Source organism: Cetorhinus maximus, chromosome 3 (genome assembly GCF_964194155.1).
Source record: "Cetorhinus maximus chromosome 3, sCetMax3.hap1.1, whole genome shotgun sequence".
NCBI lineage: Eukaryota > Metazoa > Chordata > Chondrichthyes > Lamniformes > Cetorhinidae > Cetorhinus > Cetorhinus maximus.
Window position 1 is genome coordinate 85,447,282 of NC_135881.1, and position 21,343 is coordinate 85,468,624.

General features: G+C 44.9%; 1 protein-coding gene across 4 annotated transcripts in view; it reads left to right on the forward strand.

Annotated features, from left to right (window-relative positions):
• The window catches only part of cobl (cordon-bleu WH2 repeat protein), a 536,382-nt gene that overhangs the window by 321,528 nt on the left and 193,511 nt on the right, over positions 1-21,343 (forward strand). The gene's annotated exons all lie outside the window — the stretch shown is intronic.

A 21,343-nucleotide genomic window follows, 5' to 3' on the forward strand; every position in this document is an offset into this window, starting at 1 on the left:
CTGACTGATAATTATATGGAGTAACTTCTAGTATCTGGCATACGAATACTGGAAATTTTGAGGTCAGTAATAAAAATGTCAAGCCATTGTTTAAGCCATCATTTTTATAGGAAATATCAAGTATTTTTAAGGAAGAACGTCAGTAGAAACGAATTTCCTTCCCCGGTCCATAATTTTTCATCATAACCCTATTTATAGTTGCACTACTGGCAAGGGTGACAACTGTAAAATAAAACCTGCAGTTCTATACGGGGCTGGTTCCAGAAGACTAGAGAATTGCAAAAGTTAACCCTTGTTCAAAATGGCTGTAAGGATAAACCCAGCATTAACAGGCCAGTGCTTTTAACCTCAATGAAAGGGATGCTTTTAGCAATGATAATCTGGGACTAAATTTACAGTCAGTTGGACAAATTTGGATTCATTAAGGAAAGCTGACATAGATTTGTTAAGGGCAAATTGTGTTTAACTAATTGATTGAGATTTTTTTAAGCGGTAGCAGAGGGTTGATGACCGTCATAGGTTTAATGTAGTGTACATGGACTTGCAAATGGTCTTTGATAAAGTGCCACAGTTAAAGACCATGGAATAAAAGAGACAGTGGAGACATGGATATGAAGTTGGCTGAGTGACAGAAAACAGAAGCCTGGATTTTTAGGATCTAGGTTTTCTCTTCCCGCCATCCGAGGAGATGAAGGTAAACTCACCTGGCCAATATCACCTGCCCCACAGCTATTTAACACTCCAACAAGTGTTAATTGGCTGGAGGCAGGACTTCCGCCCCCTCACTCAGGAGGAAGCCCCACCTTAGAGAGCTGCCAGCCAATCTGATTGGCCGTCAGCTCGCTAGTCCCGGCAGCTCCAGCATCTGCAGTGGACAGGACAGGGACTGTAGGCAGCTCCCAGAGCCCAAGTCCCAGGAGTCCAGGACCAGGTAAGTGTGGGGGTCTCAGGTCTGAGGTCGGGGTGGGGAGTTGAGGCCCAGCTAGATGGGCAGACAGGGTTGGGGGTGTTGGTGGAGATGCCAGCGGGGAAGGGAGCACCTGCAGGGGCCAGACCTGTTGGGGGAGGCATCCAATGTTAAAAGGAGGCTGCTGATGGATGCCAGTTGGAGGATGTAAAATTCTGCCCAGAGAGTAGTGCTGAATGGTTGTTTTTCCCCAGGGGTCAGTATTACAACCAATGCTTTTCTTGATCTATAGGAATGACCTAGACTTGGGTGTGCAGGGCACAATTTCAAAATTTGTAAATGATGTTGTGAACTGTGAGGAGGATCGTGATAGACTTCAAGAGGATATAAGCTGGAGGAATGGTTTGACACGTGGCAGATTAAATTTAATGCAGAGAAGTGTATAAATTATATATTTGGTAGGAAGAACAAAGGGAGAAAATAAAGGATACAATTCTAAAGGGGGTGCAAAAGTCAAGGCACCTAGGGTATATGTGTACAAATTGTTGAAGGTGACAGTACTGGTTGAGAAAGTGGTTAATAAGGCATTCAGGATCCTGGGTTTATTAAATAGGCACGCAGAATGCAAAAGTTATGATGAATCTTTATAAAAAGATTGAATATTGTGTTCAATTCTGGACACCCCACTTTAGGAAAGATGTGAAGGTAGTCGACATAGTGCAGAAAAGATTTACAAGAATGATTTCAGGGATGAGGGGCTTCAATTGGAGAAGCTGGGGCTATGCTCCTTAGAGAAGAGAAGGCTGAGGGGAGATTTGATAGAGGTGTTCAAAATCATGAGGGGTCTGGACAAAGTGGATAGAGAGAGAAACTGCTACCATTGATGGACAGGTCAAGAACCAGAGCACGTCAATTTAAAGTGAATGGAAAAAGAAGAAAAGGCAAGTGGTTAGGATCTGAAATGCACTGCCTGCAGGTGTGGTGGAGGCAGATTCAATCATGAAAGAGAACTGGAGGATTATCTGAAGAAAAAGAAAATTGCAGGGCTATGGGGACCAGACTGTGGAGTGGGACTAGCTGAGTTGCTCTTGCAGAGAGCTGGCATAGACACAACTGACCAAGTAGCTTCCTTGTGTGCTGTAGCCATTCTATGATTATATGGTTCTAGGTTTAAGAAAAGTGCAAGTTATGTCAGTGATGTATAAGTCAAGTTTACACTTTTGCACTGAATTTTACCCCTGCACTTTACCATTGAGGAAACAAGATGGTAGAAAATAGATAAACACAAAATAAAAGCATGTTTTTGAACCCCCAGCCTATTTGGACTAGTTCATTGCTAAGCAGCAATTTTAAAAAATAGATATGGATGTTGTTAATTGATGTGGTTCAAACCAGTAGGTGCTGTAGCATATATGTTGCAGGTGATTTTTGTTCAAATCTACATCTGCTGCTGAAAGGAATCATAAGGAAATCAAAATACATTTTAATAGAAGAAGGGACAACCTTTGCACAATATTGTTTGCTCAAATGATCATTACATAGTGGACATTTGCCACAGTACAGCCAACAAGCTTGAAGTAGTTAGGCCTGTAATTCTCAGGAGTATTTCCTGTTTTTGCAGCAGAAGATATGAAAAATTGCCATTTTCCACCATTTATTCCTTTTCTTGGTGGGTTTAGTTGATCTCCCATGAAATCTATGCACAAAGATTGGGAAAACCTGTATGGAATTTAAGGGCCAAGCATCTTAAGCTAATGTTGATGAAAGTTTGAAACCTGTTTGCTTTATGATGCAAAACATTGTTAACAGATGAAACTTCTGCACTCAGCAACCTTCCTGTCCATTGAAACAAGGTGTTAATTGTTTATTTCATGATAAGATTGACCAGCTGACTATTGACTCGAAAGAATTAATATTTTTGTTCATTTCCTAACAGAAGGCTTTGTTGTTAAAACTTATAAACACACCGCATAAAGATCAGTATGAGAACTGCATCTGGAACTGAATTAGCAAATCAGATCACATGATCCTCTGTAAATGTTCCTTTGTAAGATATTACCATGTAACGGAAACAGATGTAGGTGGTGAAGAATAATGGATAAAATAACATCTGTTATTTTCTCAAAGTGATCAATAGAAATGCACTTAATTTTGAAATAATGTTTAAGTAGCTCGGGACTTGGATCAGCAGCCAACTGCCATTGAATGCAAGTTCTACCTATCAAGGGAATTGGATCAGTGCAGACTGTGTGGTCAGGTCATGTCCAAATCAAATAAAATTCACATCTGATATCTGTTGAGGTCTTTCACTAAGACTGGCAAACACACAAGTACTAGTATACTTCATTCTGTCTATCTGAAATAATGCAGTTCAGATTGAATGCTCAAAACATCTATATGAAAAATATCTTAATCAAATAAAATGTTCAAGTCATCTTTTTGCATGAGAAAGCTCCTAAGAAAATGAACTTGGTTATGTTTTAGTTCTGTTAAGTCATATTCTTTGTGTGGTTTGTTTTGAAAACAGTTTAAGCAGAAAGCTATTGAATAAATTAATATGACATGTTGGCATATCACAGCCTCAAACATTGAACTGGATTCCTGCTGTGGTACCAGAGAGCAGTAGGTGCACAGGTCTTTAGTGTATTAAAAATAGGATGGATTGCACTGTTCTGGTGTTTCCATGCATGATGTTTTCAGCATTTTGGTCAATACCCTGACTTTACCGATGAAAAGCTTGAGGACTGCACTTGAAATGTGCATCATTCTCTCAGTTCTCCCATTTTGGTCATTATGCCAAATTTATCATAGGGATGCCTTCACCTTATTAGATAGATAAATAACTTATTGAAAAATTATCATTGCAGCATGTGCCAAATTGTGATGATGAAACAAATAAAACAAGTAATCATAATTAATAATATAGTTATAGACAATCATTAAAATAAAAATAAAGTATAAAAACTTAAAGGATTGCATGATTACAAAAATTTCAGTATACAAATAATTACAATACATTGCAAAATGCAGTTCTCCTTAATTTACAGAAAAAAATGAAAGGTCTACTGCACTCTACATTTTGTATTAAAGCTCATAGACCATATGTTGTCAGGTTGCATGCGTTAAATTCTCAAACATTTACATACTATTTATTAGTTTATTAATGTAGGGGATTGGGCTTTCTTGAAGTCTGTCCATTCTATATCTTATTTGTGGAATGGTTTGTTTTCTGCTTAATTCTGTCACACATTTACTTTCGTATGGCTGTGGCAAGTGATTGAGGCACTGGAGGTGGCCCAGGAGGTGGGATTCAAAAGTTTTCTAGCGAAGTCAGGACAGTGTTTTTTTCTGCCTATTAGCAGGCAAACACATATTCATCTGTTTAGTTATTGCACCAATTGAACCATGAGCAGCCCATCTACCAATCTGACCATTGACCACCATTGACTGCTCCCATTGACGGCTGGCGTCATGGGGGGGGTGCGTGAGCAGACAATATGGTGAGAAAGGCCAAAAATTGGTTTTAGGCTGGCATGAACCCAGTTTGCCATCGTCTGCTCTGCCTGTCAATGGCAGGCTGCGTTTTCTACCGTCCGACGTTGGGAACTTAATTTTAATGCATTTGCGACTGCATGCTGGAATCATCTCCCCACATCAAATTTACCTCCCATGTCGACGTGACTTCAGAATGCTTCATGACTGCCTTTAAAAGGCGTGCACTAAGTGAGCTGAACTTCAAGGGAAACTCAGAGGTGAGTGCACACAACCTTGCACAGTGCTCGCAAGGATCACCCATGGACATCAAAGAAGAGGCACCACTGCTTTAACGAGAAACTGCAGGAGTCATTGGCTTCACAATACAGTTGATCCATTTAAGCATTAACAGAAAGGAATGTGTTAATGGAAAATGCAGGCAACTGTTAAGGAAACACAGCTGCTGCATTTCTGCCAGATCATCAATGAATGTCTCTAAGTTGCTTTCTCCAATTGGCATGGATAGCGGGCTAGAGGGCATCCAGTCATTGTTGAAGTGTAAGTTGACCTTAATCAGTAAACCAGATCAGAGGTGGCAGGAGTGCCTTTGGTAAGGCGGAACATTTCATGAATGTGTCCAGACCTCTTCCAGCCTCTATGGGATTGAGATGTCAAGTATCAGGTTTGGCATTTTCACGTAGATCTATGAGTTTGCACCTCAGCTGCAAGGCTGTATCAGCGAAAAGCTATGACATGACAGTGGCTTTCTGTTTGTTTGTGGGAGGTCCACTATATTTGCCCAGTGTTCATTAATCTGTTGCATCTATCAGTTCACAGGGAGTAGGAGGATTGAATCATGGAGCCTGTGCTCAATGCTGTCTTGTTGATGGTAATGATCCAAAGAAGGAGGAGAAGAAGGGCTTAGAGCTGCCTAGTACATCTTCAAGAGGAGGCGTGGCCTGAGGTCCGTGGTCCAGCGGAGCCCCAGCAATGCCCAGAGGATGAGGAGGCTAGACCCATCCCACAGAGGTGACTCACATAACCAAAGAAGACTTTCCTATCTGGAAATGAGCGAAAGACAATGCTGTGTACGTCTGCACTTGTCAAGAGATGTGGTGGATCTGCCAGATTTTGTGGAAGGATCTAATGCCCCATGGACTGGGAGGACATCTCCTGCCAGTGCCCCTGAAGGTCACCGGTGTGCTCAATTTTTTTGCATGTAGATCGTTCCAGAGATCCACGGGGGACCTATGCAGCATCTCACAGTCCTCAGCACATAAATCAAGGAGGTGACGGATGCCCTCTACAGTAAGGCTCATCATTATGTGAAGTCCACACTAGATGAAGCTAGCCAGGTTGCTTGATTTCTGGGGTTTGCAGCTATCTCAGGCTTCCCTAGAATACAGGATGCAATCGATTACACACATGTGGCATAGAGAGCTCCATGATACCAGACCCTGATGTTCATTAACAGGGGAAGGTTCCACTCCCTGAACTGGTATGCAATCATCAGAAGCACACCAGATGCACATTTGTGCCAGGTACCCTGGGAGTTTCCATGACTCATAAATATCCTGAGACACTCTCAAGTGCCTCACATATTCGAAGGGCTTCAGCGATTACAGGGCTGGCTGCTTGGGGATAAGGGACACCTGCTCAAATGATGGCTCATGAAAGCCATCCTCAGTTTGCCTCAGAGGAAAGTTCGACAAAATCCATCATAGAGTAGAGCATTGGCATCCTGAAGGTGGGCTTCCAATGTTTGGGTCGCTCAGATGGGTACTCTCCACAGAGGGTGTCCCGCATAATCATAGTCTACTGTGCCCTTCACAACCTGGTTCTTCAAATGGGGGATCACTTGCCAGAGGGAGACATGGAGGAGGTTGAGGGCTCCTTAGACGATGAAGAGCAAGAAGCACAGAAACCTGGAAAGGGAGATGATAGTCTGCTTCTACGTGAGGAAGCCATCGAAGAAGCACGATGTGGAAGATATACCCGCGCCACACTGATTGCCACAAGATTCAAGGAGGAGTAAGGTGCAGGCAACAGGATACGGCCACATTCCTCTGTCCCTTAGAGAAATGCCAGTGCAGTGAAAGGCCTTTACAACCAGTAACGTCGAGAGCAAGTTCAACGTTCGGACTTGCACCTTCAACCCTCATGATTCACCAGGCCCTAATCTTTGGAAAAGTCAGATGTGAACTCTGTATCCATGCACTCTGGGAAGTAAAGTCAGCACAACAGCTCAAACACTGCGCTATAAAGGACTTGATGCAGTCGTCTCCAGCTTGATGAAAACCTTTTAGCGGACACTGAGATGCGCGCATTGTTGGAGAGACTATCATGGCTGCAGGTCTTGTGCTTTGGCACTGACAACGAAGGCAGCCATCTCATTTTTAGAGACACAGCTAGCTCCCAAGGCTATTGAGCACACCTAAGTCCATGTTGTCTTCTAAGGAGTAAGGGTTACTAACACATTTTACAAACACTTCCAGTAAAGAGTTTGACACATCTCTCTGACATAACACAAGGGGCAAGAACTGTCATGACTCAGCTCACATCACATGAATGTGAGGTTCACAAAGGAAGGCAATCCTTTAGTGGGAGCATGGCTCACCCTGGCAATAAGAGGGCACATAGATGCATATGAGCCACACCTTCAAATGACAAGACCGTTCTCATGAACAGAAAATGTATTTACAAAGGTGCATGATATATATAGTGATTGATCACCTGTGACCCAGAAATGACGTCAAAGTTTCTTAATTTTTCTCATCCTTCCACTATGCCTTGACGCATAATGGACATCTGCAGTAGAGCTGGAGGCAGCCTGCTGCTTGCTATACCCTTTGCCTTTGATGACTTTGGCGGGTGACCTCCAGAGGGCCAAGATCTGGAGGGCCCCATCCTGCTTTTGGTATCCTGCTGTGGAGCAGGTGCACCCTTCACAGCCTGTACAGCTGGAGGTGATGGGGTCACAGGCAGAGGGGATTGGGATCAGCAGGGCACTTTCAGAGCCACCTGGGTCTCCAGCTGCTGGTCCTCCTCCCTGTGGGTGCCCAAGGGCCCCTGCCTGACTCCCTGAGGAGAAGGGGCTTCTGGAGGGAGGTCAAGGGGCAGCCCCTCCCGCTCCTCCCCCAACCACCTAGCCACTGATGGATCCCACCAAATGCTTATTCAGATGGAGTGCAGGTCCGAGTGCAAATCTGACAGGATCTGCTGGACCAAGATCTCCAAGGCGGCCGCTGCCCTTCTCATGGAGACTTCGAGACGCTTGCATGTCAGAACCACAACATCAGACAGAATGCAGACGGACTCGTCCATCGTTCACTCTAGTCTGTTGACTGCCTCTCGCAACTCTACCTGATTTTCCATTGCCTATCGTTGCATCTCCATGTTAGAGATGGCCGCTTGCAGAAGCTCATCATCTGACTCAGACTCAGCGGGTGCCTGATCTCCAGCAGCCCTCCGAGTGCCTGAGACCTGGGCTGTCACTGCCTCTGTCTGCTGTGGAGAGAAGTGTCAGTGAGGTGTTCCCCAGAATGTGACTCCAAGCCTAATATAGATGTGTGACCCACTAGCTTGTGTCTCTGCGCTGGTGGAGCATGCAGGTGAACGCAGCGACGGTCCTTCCTCTGATGCCTCCACTGCATCCTCCTCTGAGGTGGCCTGGGGTTGAGGCTTAGGGTTGCTCTGGAGCCCTATCTGGGCCTGCTGGTGCCTGTAAGAGAGAGAAGTTAGGTTTAGTTCATAAGCAGGCATGTCACTCACTGTGATTATCAGGGTGTGATCAATTCATGGAGGGCCTATCTGTACTGGTTTGCTGGGAGAGGCTGATCTTGCCTTCCCCACAGGAGCGAAGTTTGCCTTGGCCTGCCAGCTTGGCTGCATCCTCCTCAAACTGGAACAGCTCCTGGATGTCTGACAACCCTCCTCCCGTCTAGAATTTCACCCTCCGGTTGTGGGCGAGCTTGCCTGCATGAAGATAAATGGATTGAATGTGATGAGAAGAGATGGAGGAGAGATTGGGAAGTATGCATGCCTGCTGTGTGTGCTGTTATGGCACAGCGGATGGTAAATGCCAAGCTGCTCAAATTCCAGAGGGAAACTTGAAACAGCTGCCACAACTGTTTTGCAATTTGTATTTTATTTTCAGATGCATGCCTTGTATTCAGTAGTAATAAATCCACCGAGGCTTATAAATTTTTAACAAAATTAAATTAAACATTTATTAATAGAAGAAAAGATTTTAAGCACATGAATAGGTCGACAAATTACTACTATAATAACTCCTAATTCCCCTAATTAATCTGGCTCCCAGTTACACCTCCGTTAAGGCAAAAGTAAAACAAATAGCAAAGCACACAATACCTTGGACAGTGATATTCAAAGTGAATTTTCTTAGTTTCGGTTCCTGTAGACAGCAACTTGATGCATAGAGGCTGGAGGCTTTTCACACTTGTGTTAGATCTTAGAATGCCTTTTCCCTTACTCATAACCTCATCTCCTTCATACATTTTTTAATTTTTTAATGTAAATTGCATTCTTCCAATATACCTTTGCACCTTTACTTTTCTCATAATATAAATCTTTCATAGTACTCATATTATCAGTAACCTTTGGGAAAAATAAATACACTAGTTTAGCTTCTTATGGCTAGGTGTAACACTTGACCATCTCTTTGAAATTCAGACTAACCTAATTTATTTTAAAATGCAAATGTTCCTCACATTTCGCATTCTAAAACCTCAACCATGTTTACGTACTTAGCATTTCAAACTTAGTTTCCCTTTTGACAACTCAAAAGCTCCAGACCAGCTGTCTCCAATTCAATTAAATCCACCACATACACACATCCACACAGAGAAATTAATCCAAACCCCACTATTAACCTACCTTTACAATAAATCACAACATTTTAATGAAAATGATTATAATTTCATGACGTGCTGAGCCCTCCCCAGTAAGGGCTGAGGATGGAGTTTGTGCAGCATGATAGATGAGATGCTGGTAATGTTAAAGTGCCTACAAGACAATCAGTGCTCATGTGTCCCCTGCTAATATTGTGTGAGATCCCTGAGTAGTGGAACCCTTTGAGTGAATGATGCCATTATGAGAGTGAGAGTTTGGAGTGAGCTGAAGGTTGACTTAGCCTGGCGGAGCAGATGAGATCATTCCTCCTCTTCCTGAACTGGATGGTGTTTCTCAGGCAGGTGCCTGACGAGCTGACCTCACTTGCAACTGCTTCCTAGGCTGGCGAGGTGGAGACGATGAGCTTCCTGGAGCCTTCCCTCAGGTAGAGGACATCCCAGTGCTGTCAGACTTCACGGATGAGGGTCTCAAGGGGGACACTGCTGAACCTGGGAGCAGCTTTTTTCTTCAGCGGAGCCATACCAAGAAGTTGCCTGACAGCTGGCCTACTAAGAGTAGCGTGTGTGTTCGGGTGGCATTTAAATATGATGCACGGACCTTTGACCCCATTAGGTAATGGTGGGGCAGACAAATAATGCCTGCTCCGCCATGTGACTCAGAGAGCTACTCGATGATGCATAATTAACAAGCTTCCAAGTGTGAAATTGGGCGCAATTTCCCACCCCGTAGCCCAGCGGGAAATGCGCTGCGAATCCAACCCGCCACAGCACTTAGCCTCTGGAATGGAAAATTCTGCCCGATGAACTCTCCTTCCCTCACATACAGAATCTCTGGGCAGAATTTTACGCCACGTAGGTGGGTGCATGCCCGACTTGAACTAATGTGAAATAGCACAAGATGATGTTGGGTGAGCATCCTGACATCATCCCGCACGCGAACAATTTTCGGGTTGGCAGGCACGTGCAGCTGTCGGAACCATGCCCACCAACAATTAAAAGGCCACTAAAAAGCCAATTGATCCCAATTTTATGTTGTCCGCATGATTTCACACTCGTCGCATGGGCGAAACGGGCAGGCGGGCAGCCCACTTTTAACGAAACCTCATCCAAGGGTGGGATAAAAAGGGTCAGCAGCATTGCCATTCTGAGTAGTGAGGAGTTCAGGAGATAGTTTGCTGCTGGTTGCTTCATTGTACTTGACAGCTCCATCTCTTTTGTGAGCTTCATTCTTAGCATTTCTAGGCTTCATTTCAAGACTCATTGGTGTCTCCAATGCCCCCAGAGAATTTTGACCATGCGGACCTTTCCAGGTATCAGATAGCCTTCTGTTACCCTGGTAATGGGGATTGTGGCCTCCGCTGGTGGCACCTTCTCTGAGAAGGAAGAGAGGGGCAGAAGGGAGAGGAGGCCAGGTGTCCCTGTGCAACTTCCAGGGGAGCAACCTGGAGGAGGAGAGGCGCAGGCACAAGGGGCACAGGGCCAGCAGGTGGTCCAAGAAATAAGGGGCTGCAGAAGATGCCACTATCCTGCTGCCAGAGTTTACAGGCAGCGATGCAGCTACCTCAACATGTCTGAGGTGCAATGCCAAAGGAGGTTCTGTCTCTCCAGGGAGACTGTGACCTTCATTTGTCATATGATTGGGCCTGAAATCACCTCCAACCGTGTGGGTGGAAACCCCATGCCAGTGGCTCTGAAGGTCACAGTGGCCCTTCAATTCTATGCTTCTGGCTCTTTCCAGGGGTCAGTGGGGGATCTTCGTGGAGTCTCCCAATCAGCTGTTCACAGTTGCATCAAACTGGTGCCAGAAGCTCTGTTCAGACAGGTAATGACGTGTTAATTTCTGTATGCCCCCTCATCCAGGGAGTAGTCGACTGCACACATGTGGCCATCAAGAAGCCAGCGGGTCAGCCAGGTGCCTTCGTCAACAGGAAGGGATTCCACTCGAATGTCCAGATACTTTGTGACCACAAGATGCAGATTCTACAAGTCTTTTCAAGGTACCCTGGCAGCTCCCATGATGCTTACATCCACAGACACTCACAGGTGCCAAGGCAATTCAGTGCTCCAGCTCGACTGGATAGATGGCTGTTGGGTGACAAAGGCTATTTGTTGAAAAGCTGGCTCATAATGCCTCTCCGCCACCCAAGAACAGAGGCAGAGCAGCGTTATAATAGGACTCATGCCTCTACAAGGGTGGTGATAGGGAGGACCATAGGTCTGCTGAAGATCCGCTTCTGATGCCTCAGCCATACTGTGGGGGCACTACAATACCCCCCAGATCGGGTATCACTGATAGTTGTTGCATGCTGCGCTCTCCACAATCTAGCACTGGCAAGGGGGGACCAACTGGAGGAAGAGGATCTTGATGCAGCTCCACAGGCCACAGATGATGAATCCGGTAGTGAGTCAGAAGAGGAGCACAATGAGGAGAACGTTGAGAGCGTGGAGGCAGACCTCTGGAATCTTCAGGGAGGCAGAGCAATCAGGGACTCTTTGTTCCAATGCTCCTTCAGCAGACCTATGGTCTGCTTCCTTCTCATGCCCGAGGTACTGCCTCAATCCTGGATGGCTGAAATGAGCCTCTCCTTTGAACACAAAGTCTACTCGGCCTGTGCAACAAAGTTTGGAGCCACTCACGTTCAGCATTAGACACAGGCATGGCCTGCATCTACAAAACAAAGAAGCATACTCAGGCCATTAAGACAAAAGCAAAATTTGTATCATTTTGACACTCACATCAAATGAACAGAACTATATGTGGTGTTAATGGCCACACCAATAAACACATTAACAAAACATGGCAGGAAAGATCACCAGTGTTCAATTCCTCTTGTGCTCATAGTGCCTTAAATGTAAGTTTGCAAGTTCTGTGTCTTGTTGCCACCCCATCACTGGCAGCGACATTGGAGGCAGCCTGCTAACTGTGCTGCCCTGTTGGCCTTGATGACCTTGGCGGTCTTCCTCTGGCCAGTGGAACCTGTGCTGGCCCCACCTGGGAGGGAGCAGCGAGTGCCATGGCTGGCATCTCCCCAGCCATCGCAGCCTCATCAGATGCAACGGTCACTGGCAGAGGGGCGGAGGAGCTGCTGCCGTCATCCAGAGCGCCCTAAGAGGAGCCCGCAGAGACGACAAGTAACTCGTGCGCCGACGTGAGTTCGCTCTGGACCTCCCTGCTCACCATTGATGGATGGGCGCCCAGCTGGGATACTGGGTGCTTCATCCATCTCCCACACTGGCACTGACATCCTGAGGTCAGTGCCTGTGTGAGGGTTTGCAGATCTGAGTGCAACCCCAGGAACCTCTGATTCTGTCCCTGCAGCTGCCTCTCCATGAGAGTCGCCACTCAATGGAGGAGGCACTGCGCTCGTCCATGAGGGTCAATGCAGTGCTTATGCTCCACATGGACTCCTCCACAACAGAGACCATGGCAGACATACTCTCATGGATCTCCACCAGATCCTCCCGTACATCTCACTGGACATCGAGCATCTGCAGCTTAGTGGACAATTCCAGAGGCTCCTCATCAGCCTTCGATTCAGCATGGCCTTGGTCTCCAGCAGTCCTCTGACTGCCGACACCCTGGACACTCTCTACCTTTGCCTGCTCTTCAAGCGAGTGTGAAGTGCCCTCAACTGCTGTACACCGACCTTCTAACTGACAATCTAACACCCACCGAGATGCTGGTATCTGCGCTGGTGCCTGGTTAAGAGAGGAGCTGACTCTTCGGGGTCCTGTGTTCAAGCGCATGCTGGCAAACCTAAGGGAGAACAACGACATATCATTAGCTTTCGTCATCACAACGTCATTTTGCATGCCAAGCGCCCTGATAACATAATGGAGATCTGCATCATGGTGCCATCATCTTTCAATGATCAATAGGGGCACCAGAATTTTCATCTAGGTGTGCAGGTGTGTGCCTGACCTGCTCGAGTGTAAAATAGCGCATGATGACGTCGGGCGAGCATCCCGACGTCATCCCGCATTCACAGATATTTTGGTCAGCTGACGTGCGTGTAAGTCGGAAGCACACCCTCCAACAGTTAAGATGGCAATCAAGCCCATTAAAGTTCCAATTGTCACCGATTTTTTGTGGTCTGTCCAACCTTATGGTTGGCGGATGGGTGAATCTGCCAGGCGGACTCTGAATTTTTAATGAAAACTCATCCAAGGGCAGGATGAGGTTTCCGTTACATATAAAAAAGATAAAAATGTATGGACAGTATTTTCATCATTTATATGTCCAGGTGACTGATTCTGATGTGTGCATGTTTTTTTCTGGATTTTAAAATCTTTCTTTAATGCTTTTAAATTCTTCATCTCCCTGAAGCAGGCTTTCTGTCTTCAGGGAGCTTTCATTCTATGCTCGCCTATTCCCACACTTATATCAGCGTCCACCCTCCTCCCGCCCCCACATAGGCAGCGCTGAGCCTTTCAGTGCGTGCTTCATGCTGGCTGGCTGTTAATTGGCCAGTCAGCGTGAAATTGCGGTCAAGGGCTGATCGCGGTTGGCAGTCCATTCCCTGGCCGATCCCAGACCTGCCGACTGTGCCCACCCGCTGAACTGAAAATTCTGCCCGAGGTTTTAAGCTCCTATTAATGATGAGACGACACAAGAATGTTTGCACAATCTGACATTCTCATCTCTGCGCACTGCACTCTTGCCTTCATCAGAGACCCCTGCATCTCCACTACCGGCTGACCGAGGTGGGTGGCGACTCTCCAGCTCCTATGTATCCATTTCATACCTTGTCAAGATTAGGAGATTGTGGGTCCTCCACCTGCCCTTGACCTTTCAATGTTGATATGGCCCCTCTTCTCCTGAAAGGACAAAGGAGCATTGATCAGTCCACTCTCTATCTGCAGCGCCATTGCAGCCTGGCCAACCCTACCTGAGGAACACCTTGCAGGGCACACCCAAGTTGTGGCACTCAGGCCAAGCAGCCAGGGCATACCCCCTTGGCCAGCTCCAGCATCCTTGACAGTCAGCACTCAGACTCTAACATCCCTGAGATCCACGAGGGGACGGCCAGCCCTTAACACTTCTCCACACTGATCCATGTCAACTCGGTACTCACCCTTGCTGAGTGCAGCAGGTCGTTGAACCTTTTTCAGCACTGCACCCATGTGGGCCATACAATATCGTGGCTACTGACCTCAGCTGCCACCTCCTTCCAGGCTTTTTTTGGTCTGGTACGTGGCCTCCTCCTGCCATCCCTGTTACGAGAGTGTCCTGCCTGACACTAACCTCCTCCATGAGGACTGCAAGGCACTTGTCTGAGAATTGGGGGGGGGGGTGGGGGGTGGAGTGCTGACCCGACTTGCTCTCCCGCCTGACTTTTCCTGCCGCTGGTGAGGCCATTTTCCCAGTGTCCGGACTGACTCTAAAGATTCTCCCCCGGCAGCCTTCAGGGGGCTGCCTTTGCCGATGTCAAAGTGCCTGCCAGGTCGCCATTGGACTCAGCGCCTGACAGGCCCCTGTCCCCACCCGGCCCTTCCCAACCATTGAGAAGATGTGTTTCACACCGGGCAAACCTTAATTGCAACGCCACTGGGGCCGGGACCGGATTCCACATCCGCTTCTGCTCCCACTGACTTGGCACGCACACCAAGCGTGAAATTCAGTCCTCTGTTACCTTCTGGATGCACCAATGAATGGCAAACTGGGATATATTTGCAATGCTCTCTCTTCCTGCCTGGCAGGATCTAGTCGCGTAAAATTTTAAAGTGTCCTTTTTTAAAAATTGTGTTTTATTCTTTACCTCCTGCTAACAGCCCACAAAAATTTCTATGAATTTAATTACAAAATACTAACACTAAAATGCAGTGGGCTGGAATTCATGGCCCACTGCCGGTGTAGGTGGGGGCTTGTAAAATTAAGTGGGTGACCTTCGCCTTTCACCATCTTTCTGACCATCCCCGACCTGTCTCCATATTACGATGGGTGGGAGATGCGTCAAGCAGCCTGTTGGCCTTTAGGCCTATTGAGGCCCTTAAGTGGCCAATTAATGTCCACTGAAGGGCTTCATTTTGCCTCCGTCGCTATTTTACATGTGGCAGGGGAAGGTGGAGGGAAGGCGGGTAGCCCGGCAGCTTTCATTGCGCTGGCTACTGCTAGGCAAGATGAAGTATCTCCTTTAGGAGTTTCTCTGTGCCCATTGGAGGCACCCCCTGCCCCTGCCAAGATCAGAACCCTCCCCTGCCTTAACCCTTACCCAGCCTCTCTATCCCAACCCCCCATCCCTTTCACGTACCTTCCTGGGATCTCCCAGCCAGACCCATCCAAAATACTAGACTTACCTCTAGGCTTGGCCTCCTCTAGGTTTGGTTTCCCTGACTGTTCTTCCTCAGGGACTGGCTGTTGTCTCAGCAGTGGCACCATTCAATTCTGGGATGACAGAGCTGCCATCTAATCAGGTTGGCTGGCAGCTCCCAAACTGAATCAATTAAGGCTGCTCCCAACATGTTATCACCGCAGGCGGCTTCTGAGTCGACATGCTCACGACTAACTTTTTTTTTGGGAGTGGGGAATACATCTCCCTGTAAAATCCAGCCCAGTGTTCCTTGTTGAATTCTTGATATTGCCTTGTATGGAATGTTATTGTGAATCTCTTAATGATATATCTTTCTAATCAATACTAACACATCATAAATCCATTTTATAAATACAGCCTACTTATACTTATTGCAAACTAAGATAAAAGCAAAATACTGCGGATGCTGGAAATCTAGAACAAAAACAAAAATACCTGGAAAAACTCAGCAGGTCTGACAGCATCTGCAGAGAGGGATACAGTTAACGTTTCGAGTCCGAATGACTCTTCATCAGAACTAAGGAAAAATAGAAAAGAGGTGAAATATAAGCTGGTTTAAGGAGGGGGTGGTGGGACAGGTAGAGCTGGATAAACGTCAACACCTTTGTCCTTTTGTTTATGACATCTTTTGGCAATCTCCACCTATCACTGGCCCTCTATCCAGCTCTACCTGTCCCCACACCCCGCCCCACCTTAAACCAGCTTATATTTCACCTCTTTTCTATTTTTCCTTAGTTCTGATGAAGAGTCATTCGGACTCGCAACGTTAACTGTGTTCCTCTCCGCAGATGCTGCCAGACCTGCTGAGTTTTTCCAGGTATTTTTGTTTTTGTTCTATAGTTATTGCAAAGTTGGTTTAAACATTAAGTCCTGAACTGTCAGCCTTTGAAACTTTATTAGGAGTTAGTTTTATTTTCTTTAATTTTCATGAAATATTTTCCTGTTTCTTTGTGTGCGGAGAATGTTACACAAATTTGACATTCCTTTGGTAGCATGTTGATAACAGACCCAAATGAGCCACAGACATGGATTGTTTATTTTATGACTTTCACAGTAGCGAAGATAAAAGGCTCTGGATGTAGCAAAAGGTTCCAACAGGTCCAATGCCTTAGCAAATTTATCCAGAAAACAGCTGAGCAGCACAGACCACCGACGCGTCGGGTTTGATCCCTGATGTGTATGGAGTGAGCTGGCATGGTTCTGTACCCCCGCATTATAGATTTAGAAAATTGGCTGGACTGCTCACTTCTGTTCACCAAGCTATGATCTGTGTTGGAATGTCAGGTGAAGGTTACAATGACTCCCCACCTACCTTCCCACTGTCCCCTCCCCTCTTCTCCCATCCCCATAGTTGAACATACTGCTGACACTGTCAAAGCTCACAAATGAATAATTCTTAGTCAGGGGAGTGCACCCAAGGGTGATCAGCACTGTGAAACAATTTACCATATCCCAACAAATGGGTCAGTGCCTTCAAAAAGTGGAGGGTGGGAGGATAAAGGAGCTTGGATTTTCAGTAAACTGTGACTGTATTATTCTTGTTTGCCTTAATCCGTTGTGCTATGAGATAATGTTCTTTAATGAAATAAACATGTGAGATGTTTTTTACTGTAAGTGTTTCAGCAAACGTTTTACAGGTGCTGCTAGAATTCTCCTTCAACTAACATTTATAAAATTGTTAAATACTGCTTACATGTTATAAATGCAGTTTCCATCTGGGACACTTTTTGCTATATATCCCAGTTTTATTTTTAATATGGGTAGCGGAGATGATTACATTGTATCCTGCAGAACAGAGGAAGTGTATTCCTCCACCAAAGCAAACATCCTTGGGCCATTATGCTCCAAGAGTTTCAATTCATGTGAAAATACTTGGTGTGACAGCACAATTTCCTTGCTGGAAATGTGAAGTAATAATGGAATCCAGTGTAGAGAGGAAATCTCAGCTATTTTCGACATTTAAATGACTTGGATGTTTATGGGAAGTTTCCTGTCTTATCCTGAAACAACAAAGTTGAAATATCTGAAGATTATTTAAATCCTTCTAATTATTGAATACATACATCATGGATGTGGCACAAGAAACATTTAAAATACATTTATGACTTATTCTGGTCCTGTTTTGTTAGGCTTTTGTTATTAGTTACTGTTTTATCTGTGCGGTCTTTGTTTATTATTTATTCTTAATACATAAAATTAATGAAAACATTATTAATCTGTATGAAAAAGTAACAGTTTTATCTATATTTGCATCACAAAATTAAGAGTCCCTCAGTGGTTGTCCCTTCCTTTCTTACAGTTAAGCATGGGACACTATTGTAACTTTTTAAGCCCCCTCCCTTCCTTGTTCTGTCATGTAAAAACTGCAGTCACCTACAAAAGACTATTATGAAGGTTTTCTTTCTCCTCTTAGACTACAGTTAACTGTATATCTTTTAATAACCACTTATAAATGAACAAATTGCCAATCCTTTATATGTGATCTAAATTACAAGTGTGTTGAAATAAATTGTGGGCTGTAACACAATCTCAAGGGACTTTGATTTTGCAATCGATGACCTCCGAGCCTGTGAGATGCCATAGAGGCTTGTAAAAAAGGTCAAAACCAATTGGAATATATATTTGAACACATGTAAACATACTCAGACACAACACTAACCATTACCTTTTTCAGTTATAGTCCTAATCAGATGGTTGAGAAGACAATTAACAGGATGTATTGATCAGCCGTATATTACCATCATTAATGCTAGTACAGAAATCCTGTTTTATCAAAACTGGTCTATATTCAAGAGCAGTTGCTGTGTTCCTACATGCTCAGTAAAGAATACAATGACTATTCTGTCCTTATGCTGGAAGATGGTAGAATAATCAATGTTTAACCAAGGTTGAAGCAATGAACTTAGCTTGCATTGCCAATAATTTTCAGAACAATAAAAACACATTGTACTTTTAACAAGTAAGGCAGTTGTGCAGGCATAAATCAAAACCCTGCAGTAGGTCGAAATCTGAAACAAAAACAGAAAAGTTTGGAAACAGCAGGTTAATCAGCAGAGAACAGACTGAACAGAATGTCTTTCTCAATCTGTCAATAAATGTTATCAGAGAGGAAGCATAAATAGAATTAGACGATGGAGGATACATTAGTCACTCAAGTGATAGATGAGAGACACTGAAATAAAAAAAAAACAAAAACAGAATTACCTGGAAAAACTCAGCAAGTCTGGCAGCATCGGCGGAGAAGAAATCAGTCAACGTTTCGAGCCTCCATGGCCCTTCGGCAGAACTGCAGCATAGTTTCAACAAGGGAGAAATATAAATTGGTTTAAGGTGGGTGGGGGGCGGGGGGGGGAAGAGACACATTGAGGGTGTGGTGTGAGCAGATAATAATCAAAAGATGTCAGAGACAAAAGGGTCAAAGAGGTGTTGAAGGTGGTGGTCTTTGTCTGAGAAAAGTGCTAATTAAGAATGGAAAACAGGATATTCAAAGTACAGCTCTAGTGGGGGTGGGGTGGAAAGACTAAAGGTTTTAGTTTTAGATTTAAAAATAATGGAAATAGGTGGGGAAAGAAGAATCTATATAGATTATTGAAAAAAAAGCTAGTGGGGGGGGGAAAAGAAACGGGGTGGGGATGGGGGGAGGGGGAGTTTAAGATCTAAAGTTGTTGAATTCAATATTCAGCCCAGAAGGCTGTAAAGTGCCTAGTCGGAAGATGAGGTGCTGTTCCTCCAGTTTGCGTTGGGCTTCACTGGAACAATGCAGCAAGCCAAGGACAGACATGTGGGCAAGAGAACAGGGTGGAGTGTTAAAATGGCAAGCGACAGGGAGGTTTGGGTCTTTCTTGCGGACAGACCGCAGGTGTTCCGCAAAACGGTCGCCCATTGGAGAGACCAAACGCAAACTGGGCGACCGTTTTGCGGAACACCTGCGGTCTGTCCGCAAGAAAGACCCAAACCTCCCTGTCGCTTGCCATTTTAACACTCCACCCTGTTCTCTTGCCCACATGTCTGTCCTTGGCTTGCTGCATTGTTCCAGTGAAGCCCAACGCAAACTGGAGGAACAGCACCTCATCTTCCGACTAGGCACTTTACAGCCTTCTGGGCTGAATATTGAATTCAACAACTTTAGATCTTAAACTCCCCCTCCCCCCATCCCCACCCCGTTTCTTTTCCCCCCCCACCCGCCTTTTTTTTTAATAATTTATATAGATTCTTCTTTCCCCACCTATTTCCATTATTTTTAAATCTAAAACTAAAACCTTTAGTCTTTCCACCCCACCCCCACTAGAGCTGTACTTTGAATATCCTGTTTTCCATTCTTAATTAGCACTTTTCTCAGACAAAGACCACCACCTTCAACACCTCTTTGACCCTTTTGTCTCTGACATCTTTTGATTATTATCTGCTCACACCACACCCTCAATGTGTCTCTTCCCCCCCCGCCCCCCACCCACCTTAAACCAATTTATATTTCTCCCTTGTTGAAACTATGCTGCAGTTCTGCCGAAGGGCCATGGAGGCTCGAAACGTTGACTGATTTCTTCTCCGCCGATGCTGCCAGACTTGCTGAGTTTTTCCAGGTAATTCTGTTTTTGTTTTGTTTTGGATTTCCAGCATCCGCAGTAGCTTTTAGCTTTTTGTTTTTATTTTTGACACTGAAATAAAGCCTGTTTCATTAAAGATGTGAGGTCTGAGGAAATGCAAGAAAATAGAAGAGCAGGAAAACCTAGAAGGACCAAGTATGAAATTAAGATAGATTCGTAAATGAGAATATAACTGAAGCCTTAGTTACTGAAGTCACTAAATATGGATAGCTGACGTGTAACATTACATTTTATACCACAAGTACTTCTGATTCTTCTGAGCATGGAAGCTACTGCAGAAGACTCCCAGAATTTTTAGAAGCATCAGTAAACATTGGGCTACACAGCTGAATAACTTAAAATAAAAACAAAACACTGGACACAGGAGAACTGAAACAAAAGCAGAAAGTGCTGGAAAACCTCAGCAGGCCTGGCCGCATCTGTGGAGAGAGAAACAGAATTAACATTTCAAGTCCAATATAACTCTTCTTTGGGAGAGTCATATTGGACTTAAAACATTAACTCTGTTTCTCTCTCCACAGGTGCTGCCAGGCCTGCTGAGGTTTTCCAGCACTTCCTGTTTGAATAACTTAAAATATTGGCAGAAGTGTATTAAAGGATATCAGACTCCGTGGAAGTTGATTATATTGCTTCAGATTAATATGGTATAGCAAGACAGCTCCAATCCAGGAAAACCCTGCTACAAGTATGACCAGCTAAGTTTAAAATAGAGAGGTATTACTATCCCAAAAGCTTATAATGTATAGGGCAGACAAAGCAAACTTAAAGATAAATCAAGATCTAAGGAGAATATGGAGAAAAGTGAGTTTCATAATAATATGCCAACACTGAAGTGGACATTGATGAAAGCTGATCAGTACTAAAAGGCATGTTGGATCCACCATGAGCTAAATTGATAATGAAGGTAAACTTTAACAGCGTAGTGCTTCATCACTAGGAGAATTTGATTTTCCAAAGCCTTCACAATCTTGTATTATAATAGTCTGGCAGGAAAGAAAAATAGATCCAAAAGCCTGTGCATTTTATTAAAGAGCACCATTGGCAGAGGTCACTTTAAAAAGAGAATACCTGAGAAGTTAAAGGAGTAACATGAAGAGGAACTGGTGGAAGAAGCACCTGTGGTCTTAAATGATAGAGAGTACCCAACATGAGCCAGACCAAGTAAAAATTAAAAGG